The following is a 19,469-nucleotide window of genomic DNA, read 5'->3' as shown; positions in this document are numbered from 1 at the left end:
AAAATGTCCAGTAACTGAAATGTACCATTAATTTTGTCATAGAAACATAACATGAATTTGCCATACAGGCACTTTCCAAATATTTTGCCTATGAGTTGCAAAAATCCAGATGGTTTTTTACTAACCATTTCTTTCTTTCACTATTTAGGCAAATATAGCTAAAGCTCACCTGTGAGGGGAACTTCATATCTGGGTTTTCTTCCTCTTAGATTAAAAAAAACCACCCAAACAAACAAACAAACTAAAAGCAAAACAAACAAACAAACAAACAAAAAACAAACAAACAAACAAAACCACACAAAAAACCACACCACCATTTAACCTGAATTACGCCTCCCAGGACCCAACCTAAATGTGTGATATCAACTTTGTGCCATCTGGGGAGTCATCTGGTTTAGTACTAAAAGGTGTTCCAGTTGAAATTGAGGAGCCTAATTATTATACCTAAGATACAATTCACAATAAAAATGGCTTCAGGGAATTTGAGCTGATCCTTTGGCTGGCACCTTTGTAATCAGGAACCCTGTATTCAGCTGGTGCTTCCCCAAGTTCACCTGACTTACAACCAGTTTGATATCAAGTAAAGACCAGTAACATACTGATATATCAGGAATCAGAAAAAAAAAATATATCTTGCTGCTATGGGGGTTGAGGGGAAAGCCTCATAAACTCGTTTTGATAAAAGGGAATGGGATAGAGAGAATAATCTTGTCGTAGGGAAATATTTTTTGTACTGTCAAATAAATGAAACCATTTCAGGTTACTAGGCTGGGTAAACCCTCATATGCAAAGCAACAGTGGAGTTACACTTTTAACAATGTTTCTAAGGTTGAATTGAGTGGGAAAGGTGAATTTGAGATTGAAAACTTTTTTGAAACTCTAAGAATTGGAATACTAAATGACTGACTGGTTTCCTCTCTGCAACAAAGCCGTGCTTTTTTCTCACTCTCCATTTCCTTGCAGCTAATAAACTCTAATGAAATAACAGTGTGTTTATATTTCTGTGTTTTAGAAATGTTTGTCTCCTCTTGAGGCTAATTTGTCTCTCTTATCATACGATTATAAGAAAGTTACACTCACACTTGTTTCATCCCTTTCATTTCTCTTTCCCTCTGTCTATGATAACACTTTTTTAATTGACACAAGAAAAGATATCAAAGAGACAATATTAAAAAGGGTTAGAGGACTTCAGACTTCATCTGTGTTGAAATATCAGACGGACAAGTTAATCACAAGCACACAAAATGAAAGACTATTGACCCTTTGAGGCCTAATAAATAGTTTTACACTTTTGATTCTTTGCTTCTCCCTTCCATCCCCTAAAGAGACTGTAGTTAGGGATGGTTCCTTGAAAGCAGATGATGGTTGTCTAATGAGACAATTTCTCCTATTAGACTAATCTACATTAAGTAGATTTCAACGGATAATAATGCTTGCAGAAAGAAAAATCCATTTAACATTATTTTTAAATATGGAGAGGAAAAAGATGACCCATAATAGACACATTCTGTCATTATGGTGGCAGTTTTACACCTGCAGCTACTGCACAGCTGTGTTTGGTGATACATGATCTCACATGAATGGACACGTTTATATAGAAATGTGAATTTTGGTACAACAGGACTCTGTTTAGGAAAATCAGTATAACTGAGACAGGCCTTTTTGACACTATAAATCTGAAACACACTTTGGTTATGTATATTCAATACATGAAGGAAAAGGGTCTGAGTTTATTATATAGGAGACACTGATAGAGCCAGATGAAGATTCAAGAGATCAAAATTATGAGATATAAATGAAATGTTGCATAATGCTATAACATATTGAGCTTTTTTTTTTTTTTTTTTAAACTGACTGGCTGAAAATCTCTTTTTCACTCAGTGCTCCTTGAATTGACATATTATGCTATTAGAACGGAGACAAAAATGTTCTCTTTCTCAGAACTACAACTTCTCCAAATTTGGCTCATTTTCATTTACTTAGACTTAGAAACAAAGTTTATACTACATTGAAAGAGCAATTCCATGGAAAACATTAACTGGGAGCATTCTTTTTCTTTCCCTTATTAAATCAGCTTGTCTATCTCACAAGTACCCTGTGGATGGCCTGTGCGTGTCTGGCTATTCATGAAGATGTTGGAAATCTCAAGTATGGGGTTCCACAGACTAAAGAATAGCCTTTATCTATTTTAGAGTTATATCAGAAGCCATGCTCATATTTCTGCAGTGTGAAAGGAACTGTGAGTTTAAAGTCATTAATGGGTGACCATTAAAAAATATGACTAATAGATAGTAATTCTGGGGCAATTTCTGACTCCAATGGAATAACTGTCTTAGAATCAGGTCAGTATGGAAGAGGTTTCAGAGAGGTACCAGCACTGCCAATTCACAGAAAAGACAAAGTAGGAATTGAAAAAAAGTGCCCAGCAAGTTCCTATGACATGTATTTTCTCAGTTGGTGATTAGTTTTCAACTGTGTTTTGCTATGTCTCTCTCAGCTGTCATTGTCTGAGAACATAGAATATGCTGTTGCTGAAGCTAAAAAAAAAAAAAAATAGGAGCAGAAAGCTTTATCAAAGTGAGTGACATTCCTCCAATATGCCACCTTCTACTTTGCATTTACTAAATTACATGCAAGTACCTCATTTTAGCCAATCATAACTGACAGTGGAATGATGAATTTTCAATAAATTCAAACCACATGGATTTCATGAGAGAAAGAAAGGTCTTATTAAGCTCATAGACCTGTAGCTCACATGTGGACATCCCTATTGTAGATATCCAGTCACCCTAATATCCCTTTATAACCACAGAAAATATGGAGATAAGTGAGCAAATTAGGGGATACCACCCATATGAATAATTCCAAAAGTGCAAAATCCTCCTATGAATTATAAGAATTGTTTTGACCCCTCCCTCAAACACTGTAATTTCTGTTCTCTGCAATGGTCTAGTTAATATTTTCTTCCTTCACACCTGAGAATACTAAACAACCTGAGATTCTTTTTTTAGTGACTCAAATTTAAAAATGGGTCACCAACTCAGGTAGAATGAGGAAGCTGAAGAAAACAACTTGGTTCATAGATTCAAAAGTGTACTTCCCCTATACTCCATGCATTCAATAGCATCCAAACTGAGTTTAGGACAGTAAAGTGTTTCACAGAATTTATTAGGTGGAGAAGGGGACCACTGCCATTCTGGTGTGCAGTCATGCAAGAAATGAAAACTTACACTCTTTCAAGCACCATATCTGAATTTGGATTGATTTAAGGTAATCTGATGAGATATAATTTATGTGGTGAAGCAGTTAGTAAGATGATTACAGTAAGAAAATCAAACAGCATAAAAGCATAGAGAGAGCTAATCCCTGCTGCTGTAATTAATAGAGCAATATATTATAATCATAAACATTCTCTTTAAATAGTTATGTCAGGTCATTAGGAAAGCACCTGAGTTTGTTGCAACATGTCCTCACAAAGCAGATGGGACCCTGTCAATTTGGCGAAAACCCAATGAAATCTGCCGGTAGGCATTATTGCAGCCTCCATGTTTTTACTGTTAGTTCACCTTCAGCTAGGAAGATAGCATTAGACAGATGGTAATTAATTCTGGACAGGTCAAAAAGAATTACTATGAAAAGAAGAGAGAAGTGTTCTGGACATCAGGGCTCCCGGTTGAAGTTTCTCAGTTTCACTGAATCATAGCAGGGATTAGCCATATATAAGCTATATGGGGTACAACCCACTTGAGGCTCTATACTTTCACAGTAGCAATATTATTGATACACCAATAGTCTAATTTATTAAAAATAATGTTTTGTAATCTTTGAAAAGTAAAATAAATTAAAAAAAATTAATCTGAGTATATTTAATACTACTTAGTAGCACAGGTTTGTTTGGTTACAGTTTTTTGTGGTTTTATTTTTTGTTGGTTAGTTGCTTTGTTGTTTGGGTTTTTTTCTGAAATATCTTTGATTGCTTTACCTCTATTTCAGCTGTAAATCTCAGCTAAACTTCCTCCTAAAGCCTACTGTCCTCCACATCTCCTTATTAAGACATCTCTCTTTCACTGTAATGATCCCTGGGACCCTGAGAAAAGGACCAGACATGTCAGCTATGAACTTTAAGTATGTTATGATTACAATACAAAGAAGGTGTTTTTTTCTTTTTTTTTTTCCTGTCTTCTTGCTGATGTCTAGCTGGCCTACTTTTTCTCCACACATGGAACAAAATGCTAGTTAGTTTTAAATAGTAAATTTGGATTTTATCTAACTGCATATAAGCTGCTAGGGATTTTATAAATAAGATAGAAAAATTCAGAAATTTAGCTCCCAAACAGACCATATAAGGTAATTGCAAACTTTTTTTTTAGTAATGTGATGGTTGAAATATTAAGAATAATTATCAAAAATGCCACCCTAATTTTCAATTCTCTATTAAATCCTATTTGTTGCAATCAAATGCATTCTTTGACTTCAAAAAAAAAAAAAAAACAAACAAAAAACAAACCAAACAAGTAGGGATATATTTTATAACTCCTTTTTTAGAATGGTTTTATTATCATAAAGATAAAAGCCAGTGCTTTTACCAGCAAGAGAAATTGCAGAAGAAGATAAAGGCAAACTAAATAGCTGAAAAATTCTTATTATCTCTCTCCTTGCTAAATAGAGGTCCAGTTTACGTATGTCATTAAAAAAGGCAAAAATATATCTGTGAAACTCTGATATAAAGACTGTCATGTTCTCACTCTCATAGTCACTTGAAAACCTTTGGAACATGGTATTGATTTTTTTTTTCTTTTACAGTTTTGTCTTTTTAATAGAGAATCCTTTAATGTTCCAAAACTTACATTTTGATACCCTAAAATATTTAATAAGCCATAAACCCAGTGTGCTCATGCACCTTCATTAAGTTTGAAATATCAAGTGTTTGTTAATAAATTTTCTGTCCTGTACCATGGTCGATTTTTTTCTGGTTGTTGGCTTTTTTGTTTTTTCTATTTTCCCTTTAAATAAAAAGCCATCAAATTATATTAATTGACTAGATAAAAAAATACCTCCGACTACACTAGTGTATGCCAAACTGACTTTGCCACAGAGAAAATAAGTAGAAATCCTGTGGAGAAAGAAGAAAAAATATTACCAAACATTAAGGAAAAATAAAGAAAACCCCACAGCATAATACAATAGACAGGAAGTAAAATCCAGGAATGTTTTGGAAAATATAAAAGTTATCGAATTATCTTCATGCACGATGTGTTACTTCAGATCTGAGATGTCAGATTTCATTCCTTATATTGGAAAAACTCACCTTTGAAAAATAGTTTTAAACGTAAAACAAACCCCTATTAAGCTCAAAGTCTTACATTTTGCTATTACAATACAAACTTTACCTAAATTAAAAAGAAAATAATTAGGATGGAGACAATTCCAGTGAATCTGAAAAATTACTTGAAATAATTTGGCAGATGATCTTTGTCAAATACATGAATCACCATAAAAAATAAAGCCAACCTACTTCAAACCACTGATAAAACATGAGTTAATGACATCATGTTCTTTCATGAAAGACCTTCTTGACTAAAAAATTTAAAAAAAAATAAAAAAGTCATAGCCCATTTTCAATAAAGCAGAAGAAAAGAGCCAAAAAAAGAATCTTATCTTGCTCAATGACAATCCTTAAGAGAACTCCTGAAGTATGACTGTAAAACTACCATGAGGTCTGGGCATATTTCTTTCTACTTGGGATTACACATAAACCTGACATTGTGATTCAGCCATCAGATGCTGTGGCAAGATCGGCTATTCCAGATCTTTTCCTTCTAGGGTCTTTGTTGGCACTCCTTAATCCTCTAACATTCGATTTTCCCACTCATCTCACTCTTTTTATCAGAAAACAGTAATCACAACAAATTGCCCTCTAGCTTTGGTTTACATGATTACAACTAGAAAAAAAAATATGAACAGTGTCATCAAATTACTACAGTTTATAATTTGTACGATGACTCAAACTGTGAAAAAGGATATATATGGGTTGCCACTTAATTTGAGAAGTTATCTTACCTAAATCTCTCCAGCTGTGCTGTCTGTGAGAGAGGAAAAAGTATATTTTCAACATGAGTTATACACAATGTCAAATTTTACCAAAGACCAAGAAAAATGCAATTCTTACAAGATTCATATGCTCAGTTAAACACTACAGGGAAGTTTTCAATTTTTCTTGACCTGATTGCATGTTTGTAGTGAAAACTCTAAACTCTTTAGTCTGCACTGGGATTTTATTTCAAACTAACCAATTCAAGAATACACATTTTTATAACTGGTGGCAAGGCTTTTGATTGCATGAAGTACAAGAACGTGTTGCATATGTTTCCACCAAGAAGGTGATTTTTGGAGTCAGGTCTTTGGCAAACCAAAAGTATGTAAAACCATAGTAAGAGTTCTGCAGATAGATCAGAGTTACATTACACAGTAAAACACGCAAGATTTTCAATTACAGTTATTCACTAAAGCATGCATTGAAACTTAGATTTGACACTCATCCACAAAATGACAAAAAATGGTCATGTCTGGCACTGCAATTTCTAATAATAATCTTATAATGAACATATGCATATAATGATAAGCTACGGGGCAATTTATTCTGATTTTTTTGTTCTACTAGTTACTAGGGAACTAGATTGATTAGATCTAAATACCACAATGCTACTTATTTAGACAAATAAAAGCCTAATTTGAAACTAGTAAGAAAAATGGGATAGCAAATTAGAGAAGGAAAAAACAGATCAATGTAAACAAAAATGAAATTTCAAAGTTTAATTAGTCAGGATATTTTTTTTAGGAAGTCACACAGTCTATATGACTAAATGCATGATAGCTAACAGCAGACATTCAGGCTATCTTTTACACAAATTCTCAGGGTTATCTAGACTGCAAAACTGCAAAGCTCAGCAAAGCTGTGCATTTAGGGCATAGAAATGAGTGCTCCTTCCCTTGGGACACCAACTCCTGGCCCTGTAGCAAGAAAGATAAAAGCCTGGCAAGTTCATATGTGACAACTGCAAGACATCAGAGACCATATTTGATATTTGGCAGCCTGAAGTGGGAATATTTGAGTTATTTTAACTGTTAACAGGATTTCAAGTAAATTATACCAAACTGCTTTGCATAAACAAAGAAAATTGCTGACAATAGCAGGAAGAGTAGGAATATGCCCCTTTATCTTCCCCCCATCATAGACTGCTCCTAAGCCCACTGTACTTCTTTCTTGTCACTTTACAAAATGAGACAATAAAAAAAAAAAAACCAAGCAAACAACAGACACACAAAATAATCTGTAGTCTGTAGTATATTTTTCAGACAAAAATCTGAAACTTTCTCTTTTCTTTTTATGCTATTAAGAAATACTGCATAATATTAGCTGTTGACTGTGCAGTCAGCCTTTAAAGTGGCATAAATCAGTTTATACTTGCTCCTTCAAGGCTTGATCAAAGAGCATATTTAGCCCTTTTCTGAGCATTTTGAAGTTTCCTTTTGCTTATGTTCAACAGCATAAAAGTACATGCTAGATATATTAAAACATGATAAAGTCATCTGCAATTACACCATAGGCCTAGTTTTTTATTTCCTTGACACATATACTTGAGTGAACATACTTTACAAACTCTATGTGTGTGTGTGTATATATATATATATATATATACACACACGTATATTTATAATCATGCTGAAATTTAAACACATTAAAAAAAACCCAAGTTGACCTCAGCTGTACTAAAGAGAATTATATTCCTGAGTTGATCCATGTTTCATTTTAGCTAATTCATCTGTTCCCCACATTTATTTCAAGTGGTAAAAGCTATGCTTCCTCATTTTAATTTTGTACTATATTCTTCTATTCTTCTATTGTAGCAGTAATGGAATGCAGATCAAAAGAAGTATGGATGGAGCAAAATGTCACCAAGGGTTTGCAGTGTAAGTTCTGTCACTACTTAGTAGAGGTGAGACCCAACGTGGTGTTTTGAAGAGTGACATTTTCAGAAGAGAAATATGGCAGAATCAGTATATGGTAGTATTCAAATTACGAAACTCTGGTGGAATGAAAACAGACAAATTTTTGTTGCTCTTGGAGTTCAGAGCACTGCATGCAGCATTCTGAATGAGCAGGTTTCTTTGCATGCTGTCTGTCAGCAGCATTTTTAGCAAATTTTTTCAGACTTTTTTTGAAGAAGATGAGATTAAAATTTCTCTTATTTCTTTTAGTGCTCTGTCTCGTACTCTGCTTCAATCCATCCTCCTTTCTTTCTTCTTAACTCTTCTTGAAATACCTTTCACAAAGTATTTGCCAAGACTCATTCATTAAGATCCAGCAAGTGTTAGAGGTCCAAAAAGGTATATCTGAAACTTGTACTACAATAATATAAGCCTCAGGTTAGCACAAAAGTTGATGAAGTTGGTTTTGTTGATGAAGACTGTGGGACAGTCCAAGTGAAAAAACTGATAGAAGAACCCATGATGTAAGCAAGACAATCATATCCTACTAAAGCAACAGAAAGAAAACATGGCTAAACATTTTTTCTGCTTTTGTTTTCCTTACGAATTTTACTCCTGCTGAACAGAACACCTGAAACTGATTTCAATATGTCTGTGTTGCATCAGCCCTCTTGTAAAAGGGTAGAAATTAGCCCAGACACAGACTTCTTGTTTATCACAGCATGAAAAGGGTCCTGGTTTATTCCTCTTTGCAGCTCAACCATCCTGACTCCAACCATTCACTGACTCTGGCTGCAGCCTCTGACTGCAGGTTACTTCCTGCTAAACTATGCATGTATTAGTTTGTAGACTCTGAATGCAGGTTTTTACCTGGCTAGACTGTGGCTGCAAGTTCCAACAACAGGCTCTGACTGCAGAGTGACCTCACAGCAGTGATTCTCTCTCCCCAGAATCCTTCTTCTTCATGATCCCCTTATTCCCTCTTCCTCAAGGCTCCTCCTCCTCTTTCTCCTCCTCCTTCAGGGCAAGGTCACCTATATTCCCTTTTCCTACAGGTCTGCTCTTAGAATTCACTTTTGCAAATGTCTATGTAGATGTGTGTATGTCTTAGGTAAGAATGACTTTTATAGTTATGCTTCAGACCCTGAATAGAAGTCGTTTAGGGGTGTTTGCATCATCAATTTTAAAAGTGCATCTGAAACACAAAATGGGTAAAATGGGGGATATATTGGGTACCGATCTTGAGTCTCTCATTACAATGCCATATTAGATAGTCTGATATCTTACTGCTGAACTATCTATGCTCTTAAATAAGCATATTCAGAGTTCTGGATTTATATTTCCCATTCAAATACATTCAACTACGGTTACACTCTGTTAATAAAGTAAGGCATGAAACATTCAATGCACATGATGTTACTTGTGCAGCAGTGATAGAAAGATACAATGAGTCAAATCATCTCAACATTTCTTAGTCCTGCTGCCAAAGCTGCACAAATTCTATGGGGTCTTCTTACCAAATAGAGGAACATACAGAGTTTTTAGATAATAACAAAAGAAGCCATCAAAATTCAAGACATTGCATCATATTTGGGGGAAAACATAAAAGAAGTTATGTTTTATGATCAGTTTTCCATTTTTTGAGCTGAACTTGCAATTTGAAAGAATGACACAACCACAGGATTAACCTGCCATAACTAGCAATCAAATCTATTAATTTTTCAAGCTAAAGAATACATATTAAGTAAATGTGGGCTCAATTATATAGGAAGAATTTCCCCATGGTAGACTCTATTAGATTGTGAAATAGTTTCTGAAAGGAAATTGTGGAATCCTAATGGCTGGTGATAGTTTAAACTGTGGGGGAAAAAAAAAACTTTCACTGTGTAAAAAGGCTGGAAAATCAGTTTAAACATTGTTTCTGGACTCTATATGTAGTAAGGGGGGAGAGATTCTATATCCTACTGCTGTCAAAAATTGACTTATGAGCTTGAAAATTCAATGTGCAAAAGGTGAATAAACTAGGTAAACAGCAGCAAAGGCGTATTTGGACATTTAATAGTGCATGTTTATTTAGCATTAATGTTTCATAGCAGATAGCTGCAGACAGACAAAAAATGAAAGTGTATATTAGGTAAAACACTGAGGGTGTAAAATCTCCTAAAGTAAAACAACAATGGTCTTCTGACCAACTGACAATCCTACTTCACTTAACAAAGCGTTCAGTGTTTTCTCTTTCTTCTTCTTCCCCTTTCCCCCTTCTTTATATTCCCTGGATATTACATGCCTTTACATAGTGGCCGGGTGAGCATATGTTCTTGGTTAAGGACAATTGTTTATGAAATTTTTCCAGGTTTCAGATTTCTTTGTGGCAAGCAGAACACCCAGGCCTCTGGCTGGTAGCTATTGGAGCCATTCAGAAGTATGTAAACATTAGAGTGAGGAATTTATGAGTCTACAGTTCAGCTGTAGGGAACATTTCTCAATGTGGATTTTTTTTCTTTTTGCCTTTTGTGCATGTAAATAGATTCCTTAACTTCAAACACATCTGAGCAGTACCTGGGTGTAGATAGAAAGGAACAACATCTGGAAAAAATAGCTACTTAGCCACTAGTCCAATGCCTATAGAAGGGCTAAGATAATATTCACGTTTAAATTCAGAAAGTTTTTCCAAATGAATTCCCCACATGATCCTGGGCTAAGCAAATAAATAGGATAAAGGTGGAAGGAGATATAATTAAGGGATTGTAATAGAACTTCCCAGTTGCTGACTGAATTTGTAAAAAGCTAAGAAAGTAGAGATTCATGATCAGTTAATGATTCTCTGGAAATTAAGACTTTATTGAAATTATATTAACAATTAAATGACTGCCCACAGGGAAAATGCTTTTATTTTGCCATGCAATGTAGCCTTTAGTATTGCATAAGAATATGGGTAATTTTACCATGAGGTCATGGTCATTTATTTATGAGAAATGTCTTAGTCTGAATGGTGGGGGAAAAAGGACCATGATCAAAGTTCCTTTAAGCCTGCCCTACCACTTCCCTGTTGCTGAATGTACTGAACACTTTAAACTCATCTGAGTGGTTTAATGACACAGAAAAAAGCATTTTTGAGTCTGCATAAGTATTACCTAGTGGATAGATGTTTTGTCACCATCCCCAGGAGAAAAACAATTCTTAAAGCTGCACATATCAAGCAATGGTGACTGCAGAGAATGAGGCAGTCAGCTTCATCCTTTCATTCCTCAGTGATAAGACAAAACTTGTGAAAAAAATCAATCCCTGATTTCAGTGGTTTTAGTCTCAATATGAAAAGTACACAGCATTACTTTCACTCATATGTCTTTGGACCCTCAGAATTTAGTTAAAACATTTTGGTATAGCTCTGGATTAAAGAGAATATCTCTCGCACGTTATTGTATTTAATGTGCTTATTGCTGTCATTGTTTCATTCTACAGTTTCCTGCAGACCAAAGTCTTTCCTGTTCTTCATCTTGTTTCGTGAAATGTATACTGAGAAATGGAGAGGGAAAAATCATTGTATGTACTTAACACATATTCCTCAAAATCATTGGATAATAAGTTCAAGGTGTTGTCATACCTTGCATGTGCAATGTGCCTGAGAAAGTCAAAACATGGAGATATTTCCTTAACATCCCAATGCAGACAAAAGCTAACATACATAATGAAACTTCTCAGTGGAAAAAAAAACATTAATAGTGCATGAAAAGGACGTAAGACAAACATTCGTTTTATTATAAAAATCAGTCCAAAGTTTTAAATTCTAAATAAGATAAAAAAATAACTTTTTGTCAAGATGCAATTTGTTTTCAGACTAACATTTTAGGAAAGTTTAAAACTACTGCCAAGTAATTTACAGGTGCTCACTGTGCAACATTTGATTTACAGTTCAAACAAATAGTATGTTTCAAATGAGAGTTTAATGCCTTCATATTTTAAACCAAGACCGAACTGGGGGGGGAAAAAAAAAAAAAAAAAAAAATCCACCAAAAAAAAACCCCAAAATAACCCCACATATGTTTTCAGAGATTTGCAATTTTGAAAACAAAGTTATAAGCAACCCCTGCCATTTGTGAGGATAGTGAATATCCATGATATATATATCTTTGCCACTAGTAGGTCCACTGGAAATTTTCACTGTGGCAGTAGAGATTCATCTGATGCTGAATTTTCAAAACTGTCTAAAGGTCTCCATCTGTTCTTTCTTAATGTGGGGTTTTGTGGAAATTTGTTGAGATGTACATATATGCTGCTATGAAATTTTCTCAGCAGAAAGGCCTGGAAAATGTCATCCTCCATTAATTCAATTGATTATTTACTTCCCTAACTACAGCATAGATATGGTGAAAGACCTGTCCATGATATCTAAGAATGCAGCATAGTAATTTGCTCTAGGCTGAAATTTGGCATGGGATTTAAGATGCATTTTTTTTTTCTCAAGTTTTAAAAAGTCCTTAGTGTCTATTAACATTTCTTCTTCCCTCTTTCTCCTGAACAAAAATGTTAGGGATTTTTTGTCTTTGGGAAATTGTAGAGGCATGTGAGCAACATGGATTAAATTTGTGAATGTTTTAACTTTTGTATTAACTATAACTTCAATAGGAGATAATTCCATGCAAGGCAACATGAGATAAGACACAGCTTAGCTCAATGTACAGCAATGCCACACTTAGAATTTGGGAAATGTTTCCTAATATGTGGGCGGAATTATATTTAAACACCTGGACATGGACAAGAGATGTATAACTAAGTATAAATTAGCCCTTTTTCTAGACCAATCTCATGAAGTGTTAACATACTGTTAGCATCATCTGATTCTGAGCAATTAACCAAAATATTCAAAGTGTCACTGGCCACTGCTGTTTTTGAACACTTTTGTGAGTTTATTTTAAGATATGTCCTATGTATTTATTCCTGTGTAGTCTCAGAAGCGTGTTTAAATACAACACAAAAAAAAAAAATCAGAGTTCTAGCTATTTTATGCAAAAAAACTATTCAATCACCTGGACCCTCCTCCATCTTTGAAAATATTCCTGGTTCAGAAATGTATCATATAGGCACAATAGATTTTTTTTGACAAATGAAGTAAGGCACAGTATCAGTAGTCACAGCAACAACCCATGGGAAAAAAAAATTGGGGGTGGAAAAAAGGGAACATTTTCTTTTTTGTATGGCCTGCCTTACTTTAGTATGAAGAAATATTCCATAAACATATTAAAGAACATGCATAGTGATGTTTACAAAATGCATATGTATCTGCGAGTTGCAACTTATATTTCTGAAAACAGACTCTGTAAAACCTTTCCACACAATTTAGGAACAAATGTAGCAACCTATTTATTTGTGTTTCCTTATTAATTTTGGGATGGAGAAGGAGGAATGTCTATGTTATTCATAAGATGAAAGAAGGATGACCAAAGTATGTCAGAAAAATTGGCCTGATTAACAAATTCCTAATCATTGAAACAACAATATTATTAATCAGAAAATCGTAAATTATTTGACTGACTCTACAGGAGAATTCCTGTGGTTCAGGGAAACTTCAGCCTTAGTCAGGAAGCCTTAGCTTTGCATGAGTTGATGTGTTTAGTTCTAGGTTATTTTGTGACATGAAACAGAGGAAATATATTAATATGTTATTTAATCTGTACATTTCTCATTCCCTCCAATTTCAACCTAAATCAGGCTCAAGGAATTTTCTTGGCATTGCACATCCCTGAAAACAGAAAAATACTTTTTTCTCCATTAAATAAGGAGATAATTTGTAATTGTCCAAATTTTTAAATGGAAATCAGAATTGAAATAGCACTTCATCATAACTACAGAAAGACGCATGCTTAAATGTATCTTTATAAGTCTCTAAGGTATAATTACCATAAGTCTATTATCTGTCTATATGAATACTTCAGAGAACAGAGTACTATTAGATTCTCTCTTCTCAAGAACTTAACCTAATGGACCAGAAAATTATCTGACCTAGAGCACTATTAATGGGCATATCCTTTCTCTCTGAGGCTGCTCCTGAGCTCCTGAGGCCAAACCAAAAGATCCTTGTTGAGTTTACATTTGTCCCTTATGCAGGGATGACTTTCATTTATTTTAATGGGAGTTTTGCTTGATCTGATTCCCTGACACTTATGTGATGCAGAGGAGTAGATTGCAGAGGAGGTGTTAGTAATGGCCTTTAAAACTGTCAAGAGCCCAAAGAGCAGTGATGCTATCTCAAGGAGGGCTTTTGTGCAGGAGTCATTTTATTTAGTGTTCTGTATGACTGTGAGTGCATGAACTCTCTCTCTTTCCAGTATGCATACAAGAAAAACTCCTCAAAATGGTATTTTCCTCCCTTTTGCCTTGGTTTTTCCATCTATCATCCCACTTTGTGTTTCAACTCATGATAGAAAAAAGATGATATTGTCAGGTGAATCAAAATGCCTCACTACAGCAGTGTCCTCTCTGCTGGACTGTACAATTAGCCTGGTAGCCTTAAGTGGAGACCTTTCCTTCTTGTGTAATCTCATAATGTTGACCATACATTCAGATGACAATTCAATGGTAAGTAATAGAGCTATTCAATTATTACAGTCCTTCTAACCTTCAAGATCTAATATTACATTCCCAAATACAAGTCAGTAAATTACTGTTAGTAATAACCAGCAAATTATATATAAAGTATCTTAGTTATTCTTATATTCACAGTCATATGTACTCAAAAAAAGTATAAATTGCAACATGACTTGATTTGAGGGTGATGCAACCTGTGACAGGTGCAGGAAGGAACTCTTCCTCCAAGTTCTGTTAGCATCCATGGAAGTGAACACTTTTTTCTCTTAGACAGAGGAGTGCTCAGAAAATATAATTCTATTTCCCTAAGGTTTAATTGTATGTCACTGGATGAGGTGGTTTTTGGATTTTAATCCCTGTAATTTATATGTTGGCATTACATAAAAATATTCGTGTTTCCAGAAGTTGTCATATTCTTTTACAAATTATTTTTCTTGTATTTTCTGTATGTGTATGTGTCATTTTATTTTTGTCTTATGATAGACAACAGGGAATAATGAGTTAAAATTTTGAAAAATTTCTATGAAATTTGCAATGAAAACTCGCTTTAAAAAACAAAAAACTCCAAACTTCACAAATAAAATAAACCCAAACACACCTGTTTGAGACAGAATTCTTTCTTTGTAAACAATGTGCTCTCCTAAGAAGTGCTTGGAGCCTCTTTTACTTAGAACAGAAAAAGAAGTGAAGTACCCCAGGCCGTAGTCCACCATTACAGGAAGTATAACAGGTTATGATATTAAAGGTCTCTTCTTAATCCTATTTTCTCTAAAAATACAGTAGAAGTTTTACATATGTCCTTGCTGTCTTCAAACCACCTGGACGAAAATTAGAAAACTGATGTCTTTTTTTGTCTTTTTGTTTTTTTTGGTACAGGAACCTTAGTCAATATTTTGGAATGGCTGCAGTGAAGTTTCAGTGTAGGGTTGGGCTTCAATCACCATTGTAAATTACCTGGATCGTTTTTGAGCAGTGGTTTAAGTGTATTTTGCCAACTACACTGTTTTAAACTTTTCCTCTTCAGTTTTACTGGAGTTTTCTTTTAAGCATTTTAACCTCTTCATGTGGGCTAGGAAATCACTGTCATCACTGTTTTACTACTCTCCTTTGGACAAAAAAAAATCAAGAACTGTGCGTAGATTAGCTAAAGAGATAGGAGGTTGATTTCTGCTAATACCAGAGGTCTGTACAGCCCATATATAAGATTTTCAGTGGAGTGTTGAAGGTGGCCATATTTCAAACCCTTTAGTTGCTACAATAGAGCTTTAAATTTTAAAAAAATATGTAGAGACTGTTTTTTCTTGCACTATTTTAAAGGTACATCTAAAAGAAAATAAAAAGATTATTTTATTATTGAAAAGAGCAAAGACAACATCATTCATGGGGAAATCATTGTTGTCTTTCAAGTTTTACCTTGAATGATAGTGAAGGAGGCAATGGCATACTAGTAAAAGAAAACCTTTTCAGGGCTCAGCATGGCTAAAGGGATTTTATCTTTGATAATTTGACAACTGCCTTTATTATTAAAAATGTCTAACACCTGTAAATTTAAGCTGTATCTTGTATGCAAACTGAACAGTACATGTTCTTACTCTGGTTCCACTACAATGACAAACCTGAAAATTTGTACTCTACTGACACGCTCAACCATATCTGTTTCAATGGCTACTGAAGGTTCCTTTTCAAAATATAAAATGATAAAATAAAAAAACAAGTACAGAATACTTCCTTGCCTTAACTTACATGTTTTTGGGTACATTAGGCTTTAGCTTTGGTTTTTATGTGTCTTCCCCCTAGACATTGGTCTGGAGGTGATTAGATTAATCACAGTTTCTGATTAAAGGGCAATATGCAGCCTTGTACAACATTAGTGTCTGAGTATCTCAGCATATCAATATTGGTATTGTGAACAACAAGAAGGGACTAGGTAATTTTGTGTTGGATCCATTTTCCAGATGTATATCTGTGGAAAAAAGCAAACAAATGAACTAACAAGCAAACAAAAACAAAACAATCAAAAAAAACCGCAAAACATTAAGGTAAAATCAAGGTGAAAAAGAAGCTCTACCTTGTTTTAAATATTAGGACGGTTCACATACCAGGACAACAAAGAACCCAAAATGCCTACTTGTGTCTACGAATACAAGATAATTTCTTGTTTATGTCAAGGATTTGGCAGGCCAAATGAAGGCTTTTAACAAAATCATGGGAGAGCTCAGTGTTTAGTGATTGCAGCAAGTGTACACCCAGGTCTCATCAAATCTACTTTCATCCATAAATGTATTTCAGGTGAAACTGAAGAATTTTTAAACTATCTGTCATTCCTGGACTACTGGTATCCTAATTAAAGCTACTTTTCAGTAGATTGTTAGAATTCCGAAAGCCTGGACAAGGAGGTATCATTTCCTCAATAAATATAGTTTAAACCCATGTTTTCTGGGAAGTCAATCTAACTTTCAGGCACAAGGCAAAGCATAGCCATATAGTATTTTCTGAGAAATGCAGAACAGTGAGAAGATATCAGAGCTATGATTGTCCTTGTGGGTCCTATACAGAGACCACATGGCAGAAACTTATGCAGGTATTGCAGGAATTCACATTAGGTGATCAGAAGAGGGCCATATGCATTAAAAACATGAGAATATGTGATGTCAAACCAACAGTCCATCCAACCCAGAGCCCAGTCATCAACACAGGCAACAGGAGACGTTTAGAGAGGGAACACCAATCTAGTTGTTTTTTGCAGTCCAAACTGTCAATGGCCATGGGTTGCTGTTTAATGGTACTCTTTTATTTAGACATTTTAGTAAAGGAACACCTAATTCTTTTTCAGGTAGCACGCAGTAGCGTGTCTCCACCTACAACATCATACTGCAGTAAACTCCGTTAATTTGCTACTTGTCTTTTAAAGAAGGACAGTGTTTTATCTGCTTGAAAAGAACCTCCTTCTAGTTTGAAGAACTTTTATTTTTAATATTGCAGTTTGGTTAAAAACAGCTTCTTCTTAATTTTCAGGATTAATAATATCTCAATTCAGCATTCCTCATCACAAACAAGATTAGTAGCAGTCATAGATTTGCAGATTCATTGTTTCTTTCTTCTCCAGGTCTCTAAAATCATGAAAAGAGCTGGTCCCAGAACCTATCCTATGGGACTGTATTGCATATTCTTCCCCATACTGGAAAGTAACTGTTAAATCCAATCCTATGCTATTCTGTGTTATGCCATGCCATCCTACCCTTCCTCTTCTATCATTTAACCAACTTTCAGAGCTTAAAGGAACCTTTTCACAACTTATTTGTTTTAGCAGCCTTGGGTGAACCTTTGAAAACTCAAAATACATTGGTTCAACTATCTCTTGTTAATACTTATGCTTACAATCATTATTCCAGAACTGCAGCAGGTCAGTGAGGAAGGATTGTCCTTTACAAAAGATAGGCTGACTCTTTCCCAAAAGGCTCTGTTTATTTCTGTGTTAAAGATCTTAATTTTCTATTATGGACTCAAACTCATTGTTTCTCTAATTCCCACAATCCTAGCTGGATGTCTTATCACAGACAGGTAATCTTGACAATCTTCCTGTTCTATACACATGATGGCCTCATCATGATAGGTTACACACCATGGGTGAAATATCACCTGGTACTGCTGAGTTATGAACATCTAATTTATCTATTTTGTCTAATATACCCTGTATATTTTTAGAAGTGATTGAATTCCTTTGACCTGTATGCTGCATAAAGGTTTTAGATATGCAAACCTTTTAAATGTCTTCCACAGTACAGACCAATTCAAAAATTCACTGTGGTTTTCTACTATAGCCTTGTCACACCTGAGTTTTCTTTCAGAATTTTGTCATAATATGGTCTCACTAATTCCCTCTCAGAAGTGTTTTGATGTGCTTAGGGACAGTTTTACTATCAGTCTAAGAACACTTTGCAGATGCTATTCAAAATATTTTTGAGATTTTTTAAATTTCCTGTTCATGGATGTTCTGCATATTTTATGGTTAATGTGTTCTCCATATTTAGTGTGTTTTTAATTTCTTCAACACTGAGTTTTTATCTATGCTATCACTGTTAGCTTGTATTCTGTGCTACTGACCTAATAAAAGATTTTGACATCTATTTTGATTTATTTAATTTCACATTCTCTGTACTTGGACTTCCATTCTAATAATTTTTAGGTAGAATTCAAGATAAAAAAAGAGTGTTTTAGGGGTTTGTTTGGAGTTTTCTTATTACATTTTCTTTGTTTGGTTGGTGGGTTGGGTTGGTTTGGGTTTTTTTTTTTTTTCCCAGGGTTTGCTCTCCCATTTGTTGTGTAAATCTTTCTTCCTTTCTGAAAAATGAAAACTCATATTCTGATTTTTTGACCTGTTTTCTGCTTTTAAACCTTCTTCTGGGATGGTCACTATCACATAATAAATATCCCAGTAATATCTCTTGAAATGGTTCCTCCTGCATGGCTCAAGACCAGATTTTTAACAGAATCTTTTCCTGAGAGTTTTAAGACTATTTTTTTTTTTAAATAAAACATTATTCATAGCAAAAAAAGAAGTTTACATCTCATTCCATTCAATCCTATCAGATTTCTAGATAGATAATCAGAATCTCTCACACTTAGTACTTCTCTCCAACTTGGAAACATTTCCATCTTACTCAACATTTTGTATTTTTCTGATAAGGGCAGGCATAATTCCATGCTAGTTCTACATTTTTATTAATAACATAAAATTTCCATCCAAAATGAATAATGTTTTTGAATTATGTTCATAATATTTTAATGTTCCATAAGTTTCATACATTCATTCTTCCTCCATTATGTCTCATTCTTCCTCCATTAAGTCATAGTCTAGAATCCCTATGAAACTGGAAGCCTGGCAATAAAACATG

Source organism: Chamaea fasciata, unplaced genomic scaffold (assembly GCF_029207755.1).
Source record: "Chamaea fasciata isolate MVZ Bird 193981 ecotype frontalis unplaced genomic scaffold, bChaFas1.0.hap1 SCAF_7, whole genome shotgun sequence".
Classification (NCBI taxonomy): Eukaryota; Metazoa; Chordata; class Aves; order Passeriformes; family Sylviidae; genus Chamaea; species Chamaea fasciata.
Note: the sequence above shows the minus strand (reverse complement) of the source record.